Source organism: Carassius carassius, chromosome 5 (assembly GCF_963082965.1).
Source record: "Carassius carassius chromosome 5, fCarCar2.1, whole genome shotgun sequence".
Taxonomy (NCBI): Eukaryota; Metazoa; Chordata; class Actinopteri; order Cypriniformes; family Cyprinidae; genus Carassius; species Carassius carassius.
In genome coordinates, this window is record NC_081759.1 from 12,134,262 (window position 1) to 12,154,607 (window position 20,346).

Sequence of the window (20,346 nt, forward strand, 5' to 3'; positions counted from 1 at the left end):
CTTCGATTCGATCTCCCATGTGATTGTGGAGACCACTAATGTCTCAGGAAAAATACACTTGGGAGTGGACGGGCGTTCGGAATGGTCAAAAATACGTGACAAGGAATCGGGTTTAATATTTTTGGAACCCGGGCGGTACGAGAGAGTAAAGACAAAACGTCCGAAAAAAAGTGCCCACCAAGCCTGCCTGGAGTTCAACCTTTTGGCAGTGCTAATATATTCTAAATTCTTGTGGTCTGTCCATACAATAAAAGGAACCCCCGATCCTTCTAACCAGTGGCGCCATTCTTCCAATGCCATCTTGACTGCCAACAATTCTTGGTTACCAATATCATAATTTCGTTCGGCAGGGGATAAACGATAAGAGAAAAACGAGCATGGGTGGACCTTGTTGTCTGAGGGAGAACGTTGAGATAACACCGCCCCTACCCCCACCTCCGACGCATCGACCTCCACCACAAACTGACGTGATGGGTCAGGGGTGATCAAGATAGGGGCTGAAACAAAGTAGCTCTTCAGTTTGGCAAACACAGCCTCGGCTGTGTCTGACCACCTGAACGTAGTTTTGGAGGAGGTCAAGGCAGTCAGAGGTGCAGCTAGTTGGCTGAAGTTGCGAATAAAATGCCGGTAGAAGTAGGCGAACCCCAGAAACCTCTGTAGGGCCTTACGGGAATCTGGACTTGGCCACTCCACCACAGCCTTAACCTTCTCGGGATCCATGCGTATTCCCTCAGTCGAAACGATATACCCCAGAAATGGAACCGACTGTGCATGAAACTCGCATTTCTCTGCCTTGACAAAAAGCCCATTCTCTAGCAATCTCTGAAGCACTCGTCAAACGTGCTGCACATGTTCCTGGAGAGAAGAGGAAAAAATCAATATGTTGTCCAGGTAGCTGGGAGTTGGAAAGCCCGAAGGGCATGACCATGTATTCAAAGAGCCTTCTGGGGGTATTAAAAGCGGTCTTCCATTCATCCCCCTCCCTGATACGGACCAAATGATAAGCATTACGTAAGTCCAATTTCGTGAAAATCGATGCTCCCTGCAACCTCTCGAAGGCAGAAGACATCAACGGCAAAGGATAAGTATTATTTGCCGTAATGTTGTTCAGTCCCCGGTAATCAATGCAAGGTCGCAGCGATCCGTCTTTCTTCCCCACAAAAAAGAACCCCGCCCCCACTGGAGAAGAGGAAGGGCGGAAGAACTTCGAAGCTAGAGAATCCGAAATATATTTCTCCATAGCCTCCCTTTCCAGAACAGAAAGTGAATATAATTTGCCTTTAGGCGTAGACTTACCTGACAGTAATTCTATGGCACAGTCATAGGGACGATGCGGAGGAAGAGAAGCAGCACGAGACTTACTGAACACTTCCTTCCGGTGGAGGTACTCGGCGGGCACGTTAGACAAATCCACTGGCTCCTCCTGAAACACAGACATAGAAACAGACGGACAGGCAGACACTAGACAAGACTCATGACATCTATTACACCAAGTCAGAATGGAGTTGGATGACCAGTCTATTTTGGGGTTGTGAAGGAGGAGCCAAGGGGGACCGAGGACTATGGGTGCCAGGGGAGAGTCAAGGATGTGGAAGGAAATAGTTTCAGAGTGGTTGCCTGATTTGATGAGGGTGATGTCTTCAGTGACGTGCGATATGACTGGTAATTTCTGTCCATTGAGGGCGTGAACCGTGATGTGGTGCGGGAGGGTTCTGAGGGGAATGTGTAGTCTGTGTGCCAGTGTACTGTCCATGAAGTTACCTTCCGCCCCTGAGTCCAGTAGTGCTTGACAGTTGTAAGTCTGTGCTGACCATTTTAGTCTTACCGGGAGGAGCGTGGATGATGATGAGGTCTTCTCGGCGGAGATCCCAACCGATAGTAGCCTAGTAGATAGTAGTAGTACTACCGGGCTTGGCCTTTTACCGGACAGGTGTAAGCGTGATGTCCGTTTCCCCTGCAGTAGAGGCACAGGCCCAGGGACCTCCGCCTCTCCTTCTCCTCCCGGGAAAGCCGAGCTCGCTCTACCTGCATGGGCTCGTGATCGTAGGAGGGGCTGGCCGCGTCCCCGCCGCTGGCCCGCACGTCAGTCTGGGTCCTGGATGTGGAGCTGGGTAAGTTCCGCCTCTCTACTCGCGTCAGACGTGCGTCGCCCCTCAAAGCCAGTTCGATCAGCCCATTTAGTGACGTCGGAAGATCCAGGGCGTAGATCTCCTTCTGGACGCAGTCAGCCAGCCCATGCAGGAACATGTCCCGCTGCGCCTCCTCGTTCCAATGGCACTCCACCGCCAGAGTTCGGAACTCGATGGATTAATCCGAGACGGATCTCTCATGCTGACGCAGCTCAGCGAGCATCCTCGCCGCCTCATTCCGGCGACGGCCCGATCAAAGACCCATCTCATCTCGGCAGAGAGTGTCTGGAACGAGGCGCAGCATGGATCCTGGTTCTCCCACACCGCTGTTCCCCATAATGCCGCCCTCCCAGTGAGCAGGGTTAATAAAAGGCCACCTTGGCTCATTCTTTGGCGAAGGTTCTAGGTTGGAGAGAAAAATGCATATCGCATCAGGTTAAGAAAGCTCTACAAAAGTTGGGCTCACCCGAGTAGGACTCCGGAATGGGGAAAAATCTGTTGCAACTTCTAAATCTAAATCTGTTGCAACTTCTGGCATTTTTTATTTTAGGGGGAAGTATTACATTGGTGGATCCACTTTGTAACAGACAGTAAAGACACAAACCTGCAGTGTTTATTGTGATCCATGAAGTGATATGAGTCAAAATTTTGAGTAGTTTTCTTCTCCAAGAAATTGTATTAATAGAAAAATCTAGATCAAGTTAACATAGAAGTGGCTTGATTTCTAGATCTGTTGTATCTACTAGCGATTTGTGGGTTGTTTTTAGGCGGAAATATTACAGATGTGGATCCACTTTGTAATTGTGCATAAAGACGCAAACGTGCTTAAATGGACAGGCCATCAAAGGCATTTAAAGTTCTACCTTGGCAACATAGTGTTTCTTTGAGTTCCCTCTAAGAACTTCTGATTTTTTAAAAATGTTTTTAGGGGGAAATATTACATTTGTGGATCCACTTTGTAACAGACAGTAAAGACACAAACCTGCAGTGTTTATTGTGATCCGTGAAGTGATATGAGTCAAAATTTTGAGTAGTTTTCTTCTCCAAGAAATTGTATTAATAGAAAAATCTAGACCAAGTTAACATAGAAGTGGCTTGATTTCTAGATCTGTTGTATCTACTAGCGATTTGTGGGTTGTTTTTAGGCGGAAATATTAGAGATGTGGATCCACTTTGTAATTGTGCATAAAGACGCAAACGTGCTTAAATGGACAGGCCTACAAAGGCATTTAAAGTTCTACCTTGGCATTTTAGTGTTTCTTTGAGTTCCCTCTAAGAACTTCTGATTTTTTAAAAATGTTTTTAGGGGGAAATATTACATTTGTGGATCCAGTTTGTAACAGACAGTAAAGACACAAACCTGCAGTGTTTATTGTGATCCGTGAAGTGATATGAGTCAAAATTTTGAGTAGTTTTCTTCTCCAAGAAATTGTATTAATAGAAAAATCTAGATCAAGTTAACATAGAATGTGGCTTGATTTCTAGATCTGTTGTAGCTACTAGCGATTTGTGGGTTGTTTTTAGGCGGAAATATTACAGATGTGGATCCACTTTGTAATTGTGCATAAAGACGCAAACGTGCTTAAATGGACAGGCCATCAAAGGCATTTAAAGTTCTACCTTGGCACCATAGTGTTTCTTTGAGTCCCCTCTAAGAACTTCTGATTTTTTAAAATGTTTTTAGGGGGAAATATTACATTTGTGGATCCACTTTGTAACAGACAGTAAAGACACAAACCTGCAGTGTTTATTGTGATCCATGAAGTGATATGAGTCAAAATTTTGAGTAGTTTTCTTCTCCAAGAAATTGTATTAATAGAAAAATCTAGATCAAGTTAACATAGAAGTGGCTTGATTTCTAGATCTGTTGTATCTACTAGCGATTTGTGGGTTGTTTTTAGGCGGAAATATTACGGATGTGGATCCACTTTGTAATTGTGCATAAAGACGCAAACGTGCTTAAATGGAAAGGCCATCAAAGGCATTTATAGTTCTACCTTGGCATCATAGTGTTTCATTGAGTGCCCTATAGGCTCTCAATTGTCTTGAATTTTAAATCTGTTTTAGCTGCTGGCATTTTTATTTTTTTAGGGGGAAATATTACGGATATGGATCCACTTTGATGCCAAGGTAGAACATAAAAATAGCTTATAAATCACTCATTATACCATATTTTCACCCAATCTTGGATTCAATCTTTTTGTCAACTTGTTCTCTTTCAATTAGGACTGGATTTATATTTCTGTTTGCATCTGATTAATCATGGGCCTCATTTATCTGAGAGTAGGCATGGTCAAAAATGGTCACAATGGCCGACCATTGAAAGTGAATGGGAGAGACTGAAAATAACAGAACAATTTAGTTTTCAGGAGCATGTTCATTATTTTCATGTACACATATAAGCATATTTGATTGCAAACATCGAGCCCTTGGACCTGTGCATGTATCGATACATTTATACACACGCTACCCAGACACACACACATGTTAAACACACAAACTTTTTTGAGTATTACACACATTCTTTTCCACATAGAGAAATTTGATCCTACCCTAACCTGCATCTAGTATACATTTATCCAACTGACATTACCACACACACACACACACACACACACGCACACACAAACACAAACTGGCCGTGACTGCAGTGACCCGGCTTCAAAAGAATCTTTTGTTCTATGTTCTTGTTTCATCAAAGCTTCCAGACTAAATATTATGACATTTTGTTTTGGAACTGTGAGGTTCTCACACAGAACTAGACAACATTTACAAATATAAATCATGTGATAGCACAGGCATATTTAAAAATGCTTTTGTTAGTCACTTGCATGAGTTCACACAGAGACCGTCACAGTTTCTTATTTTGGTTAGTTCATAATTTGGAAAACTGAAATAAAATGAACAGTGTTTGATTTGTGTTCTCTATATGACAGCGTTAATGTGTTTATTTTTTGTATGTCACAATGGTCAGATTTGTCAGGGAACAGCACAAGTGTTACTGTGCACCCCTTTTCTGAAAATTAAAGCATTTCAAAATACAAGTGTTTTGTAATCTTCTACATTCACTTTCAATGGCCGGCCATTTTTGACTGGGAACATCACAAGTGTGACTTTGTGCCATTTTGTACAAAATAAAAGCATTTAAAAAAAAAATCCTGGTTAAACATTAAAGTAGGCTAGTGTGGTGAACAGTGAAACTTTTTTTCACCTTTTTCACAATATTGACAAAATTATTAACAAATAATGCTTTTTCACTCAAAAACTGAGGTGCATAAGCTCGGATAAATGACTCCTACAATTAAATAGTTTGAAAATTAAATGCAAAACCAGTCCTAATTGAAAGAGAACAAGTTGACAAAAAGATTGAATCCAAGATTGTGTGAAAATATGGTATAATGAGTGATTTATAAGCTATTTTTTATAGGCCGGTCATTTTTGACCGGGAACACCACAAGTGTGACTATTTGCCATATTTTTTACAAAATTAAAGTTTCAAAACAAAATTCCTGGTGAAACATTAGAGTAGACTAGTGTGATCAACAGTAGCCATTTTTTTCCATATTTTTTTTCATATTTCCAAATTTACTCATAAATTATTTGTTTTTTACTCAAAAAATTAGATGCCTTCTCTCAGATAAATGAGGCCCACGATTGATCAGACGCAAACAGAAATATAAAACCAGTCCTAATTGAAAGAGAACAAGTTGACAAAAAGATTGAATCCAAGAGTGGGGGAAAATATGGTATAATGAGTGATTTATAAGCTATTTTTATAGGCCGGTCATTTTTGACCGGGAACACCACAAGTGTGACAATGTACCATTTTATACAAAATAAAAGTTTTTAAAAACAAAATTCCTGGTGAAAATTTTAAGTTGACTAGTGTGATCAACAATACCAATTTTCTTCAGATTTTATTTAATATTTCCAAAATTATTCAAAAATGTAAAAAAATTACTCAAAAAATGAAATGCCTACTCTCAAATAAATGAGGCCTATGATTATTTAGATGCAAATCAAAATATAAAACCAGTCCTAATTGAAAGCGAACATGTTGACAAAAAGATTGAATCCAAGATTGGGTGAAAATATGGTATAATGAGTGATTTATAAGCTTTTTTTTATGGGCCGGTCATTTTTGACCGGGAACACCACAGGTGTTATAGGGTTTTGAACACCACATGAAGGTTAAATGGACAGTCCATCAAAGGCATTTAAAGTTCCACCTTGGCATCATAGTGTTTCTTTGAGTTCCCTCTAAGAACTTCTGATTTTTTAAAAATGTTTTTAAGGGGAAATATTACATTTGTGGATCCACTTTGTAACAGACAGTAAAGACACAAACCTGCAGTGTTTATTGTGATCCGTGAAGTGATATGAGTCAAAATTTTTAGTAGTTTTCTTCTCCAAGAAATTGTATTAATAGAAAAATCTAGATCAAGTTAACATAGAAGTGGCTTGATTTCTAGATCTGTTGTATCTACTAGCGATTTGTGGGTTGTTTTTAGGCAGAAATATTATGGATGTGGATCCACTTTTTAATTGTGTATAAAGACGCAAACATGCTTAAATGGACAAAATCCATCAAAGGCATTTAAAGTTCTACCTTGGCATCATAGTGTTTCTTTGAGTCTAGGGTGTCAATTGGCTTGAATTCTAAACCTGTTTTAGCTACTGGCGTTTTTATTTTTTTTAGCAGTAAATATTATGGATGTGGATCCACTTTGTAATTGAGTGCAAAGACGCAAACATGCTTAAATGGACAGTCCATCAAAGGCATTTAAAGTTCTACCTTGGCATCATAGTGTTTCTTTGAGTTCCCTCTAAGAACTTCTGATCTTTTTAAAATGTTTTTAGGGGGAAATATTACATTTGTGGATCCACTTTATAACAGACAGTAAAGACACAAACCTGCAGTGTTTATTGTGATCCGTGAAGTGATATGAGTCAACATTTTGAGTAGTTTTCTTCTCCAAGAAATTGTATTAATAGAAAAATCTAGATCAAGTTAACATAGAAGTGGCTTGATTTCTAGATCTGTTGTATCTACTAGCGATTTGTGGGTTGTTTTTAGGCGGAAATATTAAGGATGTGGATCCACTTTGTAATTGAGTGCAAAGACGCAAACATGCTTAAATGGACAAAATCCATCAAAGGCATTTAATGTTCTACCTTGGCATCATAGTGTTTCTTTCAGTCTAGGGTGTCAATTGGCTTGAATTCTAAACCTGTTTTAGCTACTGGCGTTTTTATTTTTTTTAGCAGTAAATATTATGGATGTGGATCCACTTTGTAATTGAGTGCAAAGACGCAAACATGCTTAAATGGACAGTCCATCAAAGGCATTTAAAGTTCTACCTTGGCATCATAGTGTTTCTTTGAGTTCCCTCTAAGAAGTTCTGATTTTTTAAAAATGTTTTTAGGGGGAAATATTACATTTGTGGATCCACTTTGTAACAGACAGTAAAGACACAAACCTGCAGTGTTTATTGTGATCCATGAAGTGATATGAGTCAAAATTTTGAGTAGTTTTCTTCTCCAAGAAATTGTATTAATTGAAAAATCTAGATCAAGTTAACATAGAAGTGGCTTGATTTCTAGATCTGTTGTATCTACTAGCGATTTGTGGGTTGTTTTTAGGCGGAAATATTAAGGATGTGGATCCACTTTGTAATTGAGTGCAAAGACGCAAACATGCTTAAATGGACAAAATCCATCAAAGGCATTTAATGTTCTACCTTGGCATCATAGTGTTTCTTTGAGTCTAGGGTGTCAATTGGCTTAAATTCTAAACCTGTTTTAGCTACTGGCGTTTTTATTTTTTTTAGCAGTAAATATTATGGATGTGGATCCCCTTTGTAATTGAGTGCAAAGACGCAAACATGCTTATATGGACATTCCATCAAAGGCATTTAAAGTTGTACCTTGGCATCATAGTGTTTCTTTGAGTTCCCTCTAAGAACTTCTGATTTTTTAAAAATGTTTTTAGGGGGAAATATTACATTTGTGGATCCACTTTATAACAGACAGTAAAGACACAAACCTGCAGTGTTTATTGTTATCCGTGAAGTGATAGGAGTCAAAATTTTGAGTAGTTTTCTTCTCCAAGAAATTGTATTAATAGAAAAATCTAGATCAAGTTAACATAGAAGTGGCTTGATTTCTAGATCTGTTGTATCTACTAGCGATTTGTGGGTTGTTTTTAGGCGGAAATATTACGGATGTGGATCCACTTTGTAATTGTGCATAAAGACGCAATGTGCTTAAATGGAAAGGCCATCAAAGGCATTTATAGTTCTACCTTGGCATCATAGTGTTTCATTGAGTGCCCTATAGGCTCTCAATTGTCTTGAATTTTAAATCTGTTTTAGCTGCTGGCATTTTTATTTTTTTAGGGGGAAATATTACGGATATGGATCCACTTTGATGCCAAGGTAGAACATAAAAATAGCTTATAAATCACTCATTATACCATATTTTCACCCAATCTTGGATTCAATCTTTTTGTCAACTTGTTCTCTTTCAATTAGGACTGGATTTATATTTCTGTTTGCATCTGATTAATCATGGGCCTCATTTATCTGAGAGTAGGCATGGTCAAAAATGGTCACAATGGCCGACCATTGAAAGTGAATGGGAGAGACTGAAAATAACAGAACAATTTAGTTTTCAGGAGCATGTTCATTATTTTCATGTACACATATAAGCATATTTGATTGCAAACATCGAGCCCTTGGACCTGTGCATGTATCGATACATTTATACACACGCTACCCAGACACACACACATGTTAAACACACAAACTTTTTTGAGTATTACACACATTCTTTTCCACATAGAGAAATTTGATCCTACCCTAACCTGCATCTAGTATACATTTATCCAACTGACATTACCACACACACACACACACACACACACGCACACACAAACACAAACTGGCCGTGACTGCAGTGACCCGGCTTCAAAAGAATCTTTTGTTCTATGTTCTTGTTTCATCAAAGCTTCCAGACTAAATATTATGACATTTTGTTTTGGAACTGTGAGGTTCTCACACAGAACTAGACAACATTTACAAATATAAATCATGTGATAGCACAGGCATATTTAAAAATGCTTTTGTTAGTCACTTGCATGAGTTCACACAGAGACCGTCACAGTTTCTTATTTTGGTTAGTTCATAATTTGGAAAACTGAAATAAAATGAACAGTGTTTGATTTGTGTTCTCTATATGACAGCGTTAATGTGTTTATTTTTTGTATGTCACAATGGTCAGATTTGTCAGGGAACAGCACAAGTGTTACTGTGCACCCCTTTTCTGAAAATTAAAGCATTTCAAAATACAAGTGTTTTGTAATCTTCTACATTCACTTTCAATGGCCGGCCATTTTTGACTGGGAACATCACAAGTGTGACTTTGTGCCATTTTGTACAAAATAAAAGCATTTAAAAAAAAAATCCTGGTTAAACATTAAAGTAGGCTAGTGTGGTGAACAGTGAAACTTTTTTTCACCTTTTTCACAATATTGACAAAATTATTAACAAATAATGCTTTTTCACTCAAAAACTGAGGTGCATAAGCTCGGATAAATGACTCCTACAATTAAATAGTTTGAAAATTAAATGCAAAACCAGTCCTAATTGAAAGAGAACAAGTTGACAAAAAGATTGAATCCAAGATTGCGTGAAAATATGGTATAATGAGTGATTTATAAGCTATTTTTTATAGGCCGGTCATTTTTGACCGGGAACACCACAAGTGTGACTATTTGCCATATTTTTTACAAAATTAAAGTTTCAAAACAAAATTCCTGGTGAAACATTAGAGTAGACTAGTGTGATCAACAGTAGCCATTTTTTTCCATATTTTTTTTCATATTTCCAAATTTACTCATAAATTATTTGTTTTTTACTCAAAAAATTAGATGCCTTCTCTCAGATAAATGAGGCCCACGATTGATCAGACGCAAACAGAAATATAAAACCAGTCCTAATTGAAAGAGAACAAGTTGACAAAAAGATTGAATCCAAGAGTGGGGGAAAATATGGTATAATGAGTGATTTATAAGCTATTTTTATAGGCCGGTCATTTTTGACCGGGAACACCACAAGTGTGACAATGTACCATTTTATACAAAATAAAAGTTTTTAAAAACAAAATTCCTGGTGAAAATTTTAAGTTGACTAGTGTGATCAACAATACCAATTTTCTTCAGATTTTATTTAATATTTCCAAAATTATTCAAAAATGTAAAAAAATTACTCAAAAAATGAAATGCCTACTCTCAAATAAATGAGGCCTATGATTATTTAGATGCAAATCAAAATATAAAACCAGTCCTAATTGAAAGCGAACATGTTGACAAAAAGATTGAATCCAAGATTGGGTGAAAATATGGTATAATGAGTGATTTATAAGCTTTTTTTTATGGGCCGGTCATTTTTGACCGGGAACACCACAGGTGTTATAGGGTTTTGAACACCACATGAAGGTTAAATGGACAGTCCATCAAAGGCATTTAAAGTTCCACCTTGGCATCATAGTGTTTCTTTGAGTTCCCTCTAAGAACTTCTGATTTTTTAAAAATGTTTTTAAGGGGAAATATTACATTTGTGGATCCACTTTGTAACAGACAGTAAAGACACAAACCTGCAGTGTTTATTGTGATCCGTGAAGTGATATGAGTCAAAATTTTTAGTAGTTTTCTTCTCCAAGAAATTGTATTAATAGAAAAATCTAGATCAAGTTAACATAGAAGTGGCTTGATTTCTAGATCTGTTGTATCTACTAGCGATTTGTGGGTTGTTTTTAGGCAGAAATATTATGGATGTGGATCCACTTTTTAATTGTGTATAAAGACGCAAACATGCTTAAATGGACAAAATCCATCAAAGGCATTTAAAGTTCTACCTTGGCATCATAGTGTTTCTTTGAGTCTAGGGTGTCAATTGGCTTGAATTCTAAACCTGTTTTAGCTACTGGCGTTTTTATTTTTTTTAGCAGTAAATATTATGGATGTGGATCCACTTTGTAATTGAGTGCAAAGACGCAAACATGCTTAAATGGACAGTCCATCAAAGGCATTTAAAGTTCTACCTTGGCATCATAGTGTTTCTTTGAGTTCCCTCTAAGAACTTCTGATCTTTTTAAAATGTTTTTAGGGGGAAATATTACATTTGTGGATCCACTTTATAACAGACAGTAAAGACACAAACCTGCAGTGTTTATTGTGATCCGTGAAGTGATATGAGTCAACATTTTGAGTAGTTTTCTTCTCCAAGAAATTGTATTAATAGAAAAATCTAGATCAAGTTAACATAGAAGTGGCTTGATTTCTAGATCTGTTGTATCTACTAGCGATTTGTGGGTTGTTTTTAGGCGGAAATATTAAGGATGTGGATCCACTTTGTAATTGAGTGCAAAGACGCAAACATGCTTAAATGGACAAAATCCATCAAAGGCATTTAATGTTCTACCTTGGCATCATAGTGTTTCTTTCAGTCTAGGGTGTCATTTGGCTTGAATTCTAAACCTGTTTTAGCTACTGGCGTTTTTATTTTTTTTAGCAGTAAATATTATGGATGTGGATCCACTTTGTAATTGAGTGCAAAGACGCAAACATGCTTAAATGGACAGTCCATCAAAGGCATTTAAAGTTCTACCTTGGCATCATAGTGTTTCTTTGAGTTCCCTCTAAGAAGTTCTGATTTTTTAAAAATGTTTTTAGGGGGAAATATTACATTTGTGGATCCACTTTGTAACAGACAGTAAAGACACAAACCTGCAGTGTTTATTGTGATCCATGAAGTGATATGAGTCAAAATTTTGAGTAGTTTTCTTCTCCAAGAAATTGTATTAATTGAAAAATCTAGATCAAGTTAACATAGAAGTGGCTTGATTTCTAGATCTGTTGTATCTACTAGCGATTTGTGGGTTGTTTTTAGGCGGAAATATTAAGGATGTGGATCCACTTTGTAATTGAGTGCAAAGACGCAAACATGCTTAAATGGACAAAATCCATCAAAGGCATTTAATGTTCTACCTTGGCATCATAGTGTTTCTTTGAGTCTAGGGTGTCAATTGGCTTAAATTCTAAACCTGTTTTAGCTACTGGCGTTTTTATTTTTTTTAGCAGTAAATATTATGGATGTGGATCCCCTTTGTAATTGAGTGCAAAGACGCAAACATGCTTATATGGACATTCCATCAAAGGCATTTAAAGTTGTACCTTGGCATCATAGTGTTTCTTTGAGTTCCCTCTAAGAACTTCTGATTTTTTAAAAATGTTTTTAGGGGGAAATATTACATTTGTGGATCCACTTTATAACAGACAGTAAAGACACAAACCTGCAGTGTTTATTGTTATCCGTGAAGTGATAGGAGTCAAAATTTTGAGTAGTTTTCTTCTCCAAGAAATTGTATTAATAGAAAAATCTAGATCAAGTTAACATAGAAGTGGCTTGATTTCTAGATCTGTTGTATCTACTAGCGATTTGTGGGTTGTTTTTAGGCGGAAATATTACGGATGTGGATCCACTTTGTAATTGTGCATAAAGACGCAATGTGCTTAAATGGAAAGGCCATCAAAGGCATTTATAGTTCTACCTTGGCATCATAGTGTTTCATTGAGTGCCCTATAGGCTCTCAATTGTCTTGAATTTTAAATCTGTTTTAGCTGCTGGCATTTTTATTTTTTTAGGGGGAAATATTACGGATATGGATCCACTTTGATGCCAAGGTAGAACATAAAAATAGCTTATAAATCACTCATTATACCATATTTTCACCCAATCTTGGATTCAATCTTTTTGTCAACTTGTTCTCTTTCAATTAGGACTGGATTTATATTTCTGTTTGCATCTGATTAATCATGGGCCTCATTTATCTGAGAGTAGGCATGGTCAAAAATGGTCACAATGGCCGACCATTGAAAGTGAATGGGAGAGACTGAAAATAACAGAACAATTTAGTTTTCAGGAGCATGTTCATTATTTTCATGTACACATATAAGCATATTTGATTGCAAACATCGAGCCCTTGGACCTGTGCATGTATCGATACATTTATACACACGCTACCCAGACACACACACATGTTAAACACACAAACTTTTTTGAGTATTACACACATTCTTTTCCACATAGAGAAATTTGATCCTACCCTAACCTGCATCTAGTATACATTTATCCAACTGACATTACCACACACACACACACACACACACACGCACACACAAACACAAACTGGCCGTGACTGCAGTGACCCGGCTTCAAAAGAATCTTTTGTTCTATGTTCTTGTTTCATCAAAGCTTCCAGACTAAATATTATGACATTTTGTTTTGGAACTGTGAGGTTCTCACACAGAACTAGACAACATTTACAAATATAAATCATGTGATAGCACAGGCATATTTAAAAATGCTTTTGTTAGTCACTTGCATGAGTTCACACAGAGACCGTCACAGTTTCTTATTTTGGTTAGTTCATAATTTGGAAAACTGAAATAAAATGAACAGTGTTTGATTTGTGTTCTCTATATGACAGCGTTAATGTGTTTATTTTTTGTATGTCACAATGGTCAGATTTGTCAGGGAACAGCACAAGTGTTACTGTGCACCCCTTTTCTGAAAATTAAAGCATTTCAAAATACAAGTGTTTTGTAATCTTCTACATTCACTTTCAATGGCCGGCCATTTTTGACTGGGAACATCACAAGTGTGACTTTGTGCCATTTTGTACAAAATAAAAGCATTTAAAAAAAAAATCCTGGTTAAACATTAAAGTAGGCTAGTGTGGTGAACAGTGAAACTTTTTTTCACCTTTTTCACAATATTGACAAAATTATTAACAAATAATGCTTTTTCACTCAAAAACTGAGGTGCATAAGCTCGGATAAATGACTCCTACAATTAAATAGTTTGAAAATTAAATGCAAAACCAGTCCTAATTGAAAGAGAACAAGTTGACAAAAAGATTGAATCCAAGATTGCGTGAAAATATGGTATAATGAGTGATTTATAAGCTATTTTTTATAGGCCGGTCATTTTTGACCGGGAACACCACAAGTGTGACTATTTGCCATATTTTTTACAAAATTAAAGTTTCAAAACAAAATTCCTGGTGAAACATTAGAGTAGACTAGTGTGATCAACAGTAGCCATTTTTTTCCATATTTTTTTTCATATTTCCAAATTTACTCATAAATTATTTGTTTTTTACTCAAAAAATTAGATGCCTTCTCTCAGATAAATGAGGCCCACGATTGATCAGACGCAAACAGAAATATAAAACCAGTCCTAATTGAAAGAGAACAAGTTGACAAAAAGATTGAATCCAAGAGTGGGGGAAAATATGGTATAATGAGTGATTTATAAGCTATTTTTATAGGCCGGTCATTTTTGACCGGGAACACCACAAGTGTGACAATGTACCATTTTATACAAAATAAAAGTTTTTAAAAACAAAATTCCTGGTGAAAATTTTAAGTTGACTAGTGTGATCAACAATACCAATTTTCTTCAGATTTTATTTAATATTTCCAAAATTATTCAAAAATGTAAAAAAATTACTCAAAAAATGAAATGCCTACTCTCAAATAAATGAGGCCTATGATTATTTAGATGCAAATCAAAATATAAAACCAGTCCTAATTGAAAGCGAACATGTTGACAAAAAGATTGAATCCAAGATTGGGTGAAAATATGGTATAATGAGTGATTTATAAGCTTTTTTTTATGGGCCGGTCATTTTTGACCGGGAACACCACAGGTGTTATAGGGTTTTGAACACCACATGAAGGTTAAATGGACAGTCCATCAAAGGCATTTAAAGTTCCACCTTGGCATCATAGTGTTTCTTTGAGTTCCCTCTAAGAACTTCTGATTTTTTAAAAATGTTTTTAAGGGGAAATATTACATTTGTGGATCCACTTTGTAACAGACAGTAAAGACACAAACCTGCAGTGTTTATTGTGATCCGTGAAGTGATATGAGTCAAAATTTTTAGTAGTTTTCTTCTCCAAGAAATTGTATTAATAGAAAAATCTAGATCAAGTTAACATAGAAGTGGCTTGATTTCTAGATCTGTTGTATCTACTAGCGATTTGTGGGTTGTTTTTAGGCAGAAATATTATGGATGTGGATCCACTTTTTAATTGTGTATAAAGACGCAAACATGCTTAAATGGACAAAATCCATCAAAGGCATTTAAAGTTCTACCTTGGCATCATAGTGTTTCTTTGAGTCTAGGGTGTCAATTGGCTTGAATTCTAAACCTGTTTTAGCTACTGGCGTTTTTATTTTTTTTAGCAGTAAATATTATGGATGTGGATCCACTTTGTAATTGAGTGCAAAGACGCAAACATGCTTAAATGGACAGTCCATCAAAGGCATTTAAAGTTCTACCTTGGCATCATAGTGTTTCTTTGAGTTCCCTCTAAGAACTTCTGATCTTTTTAAAATGTTTTTAGGGGGAAATATTACATTTGTGGATCCACTTTATAACAGACAGTAAAGACACAAACCTGCAGTGTTTATTGTGATCCGTGAAGTGATATGAGTCAACATTTTGAGTAGTTTTCTTCTCCAAGAAATTGTATTAATAGAAAAATCTAGATCAAGTTAACATAGAAGTGGCTTGATTTCTAGATCTGTTGTATCTACTAGCGATTTGTGGGTTGTTTTTAGGCAGAAATATTAAGGATGTGGATCCACTTTGTAATTGAGTGCAAAGACGCAAACATGCTTAAATGGACAAAATCCATCAAAGGCATTTAATGTTCTACCTTGGCATCATAGTGTTTCTTTGAGTCTAGGGTGTCAATTGGCTTAAATTCTAAACCTGTTTTAGCTATTGGCGTTTTTATTTTTTTTAGCAGTAAATATTATGGATGTGGATCCCCTTTGTAATTGAGTGCAAAGACGCAAACATGCTTATATGGACATTCCATCAAAGGCATTTAAAGTTGTACCTTGGCATCATAGTGTTTCTTTGAGTTCCCTCTAAGAACTTCTGATTTTTTAAAAATGTTTTTAGGGGGAAATATTACATTTGTGGATCCACTTTATAACAGACAGTAAAGACACAAACCTGCAGTGTTTATTGTTATCCGTGAAGTGATAGGAGTCAAAATTTTGAGTAGTTTTCTTCTCCAAGAAATTGTATTAATAGAAAAATCTAGATCAAGTTAACATAGAAGTGGCTTGATTTCTAGATCTGTTGTATCTACTAGCGATTTGTGGGTTGTTTTTAGGCGGAAATATTATGGATGTGCGTCCACTTTGTAATTATGTATAAAGACGCAAACGTGCTTAAATGGACAGGCCATCAAAGGCATTTAAAGTTCTACCTTGGCATCATAGTGTTTCTTTGAGTTCCCTCTAAGAACTTCTGATTTTTAAAAAATGTTTTTAGGGGGAAATATTACATTTGTGGATCCACTTTGTAACAGACAGTAAAGACACAAACCTGCAGTGTTTATTGTGATCCGTGAAGTAATATGAGTCAACATTTTGAGTAGTTTTCTTCTCCAAGAAATTGTATTAATAGAAAAATCTAGATCAAGTTAACATAGAAGTGGCTTGATTTCTAGATCTGTTGTATCTACTAGCGATTTGTGGGTTGTTTTTAGGCGGAAATATTATGGATGTGGATCCACTTTGTAATTGTGTATAAAGACGCAAACGTGCTTAAATGGACAGGCCATCAAAGGCATTTAAAGTTCTACCTTGGCACCATAATGTTTCTTTGAGTTCCCTCTAAGAACTTCTGATTTTTTAAAAATGTTTTTAGGGGGAAATATTACATTTGTGGATCCACTTTATAACAGACAGTAAAGACACAAACCTGCAGTGTTTATTGTTATCCGTGAAGTGATAGGAGTCAAAATTTTGAGTAGTTTTCTTCTCCAAGAAATTGTATTAATAGAAAAATCTAGATCAAGTTAACATAGAAGTGGCTTGATTTCTAGATCTGTTGTATCTACTAGCGATTTGTGGGTTGTTTTTAGGCGGAAATATTATGGATGTGCGTCCACTTTGTAATTATGTATAAAGACGCAAACGTGCTTAAATGGACAGGCCATCAAAGGCATTTAAAGTTCTACCTTGGCATCATAGTGTTTCTTTGAGTTCCCTCTAAGAACTTCTGATTTTTAAAAAATGTTTTTAGGGGGAAATATTACATTTGTGGATCCACTTTGTAACAGACAGTAAAGACACAAACCTGCAGTGTTTATTGTGATCCGTGAAGTAATATGAGTCAACATTTTGAGTAGTTTTCTTCTCCAAGAAATTGTATTAATAGAAAAATCTAGATCAAGTTAACATAGAAGTGGCTTGATTTCTAGATCTGTTGTATCTACTAGCGATTTGTGGGTTGTTTTTAGGCGGAAATATTATGGATGTGGATCCACTTTGTAATTGTGTATAAAGACGCAAACGTGCTTAAATGGACAGGCCATCAAAGGCATTTAAAGTTCTACCTTGGCACCATAATGTTTCTTTGAGTTCCCTCTAAGAACTTCTGATTTTTTACAATGTTTTTAGGGGGAAATATTACATTTGTGGATCCACTTTGTAACAGACAGTAAAGACACAAACCTGCAGTGTTTATTGTGATCCGTGAAGTGATATGAGTCAAAATTTTGAGTAGTTTTCTTCTCCAAGAAATTGTATTAATAGAAAAATCTAGATCAAGTTAACATAGAAGTGGCTTGATTTCTAGATCTGTTGTATCTACTAGCGATTTGTGGGTTGTTTTTAGGCGGAAATATTATGGATGTGGGTCCACTTTGTAATTTTGCATAAAGACGCAAACGTGCTTAAATGGACTGGCCATCAAAGGCATTTAAAGTTCTACCTTGGCATCATAGTGTTTCTTTGAGTGCCCTCTAGGGTCTCAATTGTCTTGAATTTTAAATCTGTTTTAGCTGCTGGCATTTTTATTTTTTTAGGGGGAAATATTACGGATGTGGATCCACTTTGATGCCAAGGTAGAACATAAAATATAGCTTATAAATCACTCATTATACCATATTTTCACCCAACCTTGGATTCAATCTTTTTGTCAACTTGTTCTCTTTCAATTAGGACTGGATTTATATTTCTGTTTGCATCTGATTAATCATGGGCCTCATTTATCTGAGAGTAGGCATGGTCAAAAATGGTCACAATGGCCGACCATTGAAAGTGAATGGGAGAGACTGAAAATAACAGAACAATTTCGTTTTCAGGAGCATGTTCATTATTTTCATGTACACATATGAGCATATGTGCTTGCAAACATCGAGCCCTTGGACCTGTGCATGTATCGATACATTTATACACACGCTACCCAGACACACACACACTTTAAAACACACAAACTTTTTTGAGTATTAAACACATTCTTTTCCACAGAGAGAAATTTGATCCTACCCTAACCTGCATCTAGTATACATTTATCCATCTGACATTACCACACACACACACACACAAACACAAACTGGCCGTGACTGCAGTGACCCGGCTTCAAAAGAATCTTTTGTTCTATGTTCTTGTTTCATCAAAGCTTCCAGACAAAATATTATGACATTTTGTTTTGGAACTGTGAGGTTCTCACACAGAACTAGACAACATTTACAAATATAAATCATGTGATAGCACAGGCATATTTAAAAATGCTTTTGTTAGTCACTTGCATGAGTTCACACAGAGACCGTCACAGTTTCTTATTTTGGTTAGTTCATAATTTGGAAAACTGAAAGAAAATGAACAGTGATTGATTTGTGTTCTCTATATGACACCGTTAATGTGTTTATTTTTTGTATGTCACAATGGTCAGATTTGTCAGGGAACAGCACAAGTGTTACTGTGCACCCCTTTTCTGAAAATAAAAGCATTTCAAAATACAAGTGTTTTGTAATCTTCTACATTCACTTTCAATGGCCGGCCATTTTTGACCGGGAACACCACAAGTGTGACAATGTACCATTTTATACAAAATAAAAATTTTTAAAACAAAATTCCTGGTGAAAATTTTAAGTTGACTAGTGTGATCAACAATACCTATTTTCTTCAGATTTTATTTATTATTTCAAAAATTATTCAAAAATGTAAAAAAAAATTACTCAAAAAATGAAATGCCTACTCCCAAATAAATTAGGCCTATGATTATTCAGATGCAAATCAAAATATACAACCAGTCCTAATTGAAAGCGAACATGTTGACAAAAAGATTGAATCCAAGATTTGGTGAAAATATGGTATAATGAGTGATTTATAAGCTTTTTTTTATGGGCCGTTCATTTTTGACCGGGAACACCACAGGTGTTATAGGGTTTTGAACACCACATGAAGGTTAAATGGACAGTCCATCAAAGGCATTTAAAGTTCTACCTTGGCATCATAGTGTTTCTTTGAGTTCCCTCTAAGAACTTCTGATTTTTTTAAAATGTTTTTAGGGGGAAATATTACATTTGTGGATCCACTTTATAACAGACAGTAAAGACACAAACCTGCAGTGTTTATTGAGATCCGTGAAGTAATATGAGTCAAAATTTTAAGTAGTTTTCTTCTCCAAGAAATTGTATTAATAGAAAAATCTAAATCAAGTTAACATAGAAGTGGCTTGATTTCTAGATCTGTTGTATCTACTAGCGATTTGTGGGTTGTTTTTAGGCGGAAATATTAGAGATGTGGATCCACTTTGTAATTGTGCATAAAGACGCAAACGTGCTTAAATGGACAGGCCATCAAAGGCATTTAAAGTTCTACCTTGGCATCATAGTGTTTCTTTGAGTTCCCTCTAAGAACTTCTGATTTTTTAAAAATGTTTTTAGGGGGAAATATTACATTTGTGGATCCACTTTGTAACAGACAGTAAAGACACAAACCTGCAGTGTTTATTGTGATCCGTGAAGTGATATGAGTCAACATTTTGAGTAGTTTTCTTCTCCAAGAAATTGTATTAATAGAAAAATCTAGATCAAGTTAACATAGAAGTGGCTTGATTTCTAGATCTGTTGTATCTACTAGCGATTTGTGGGTTGTTTTTAGGCGGAAATATTATGGATGTGGATCCACTTTGTAATTGTGCATAAAGACGCAAACATGCTTAAATGGACAGTCCATCAAAGGCATTTAAAGTTCTACCTTGGCATCATAGTGTTTCTTTGAGTTCCCTCTAAGAACTTCTGATTTTTTAAAAATGTTTTTAGGGGGAAATATTACAT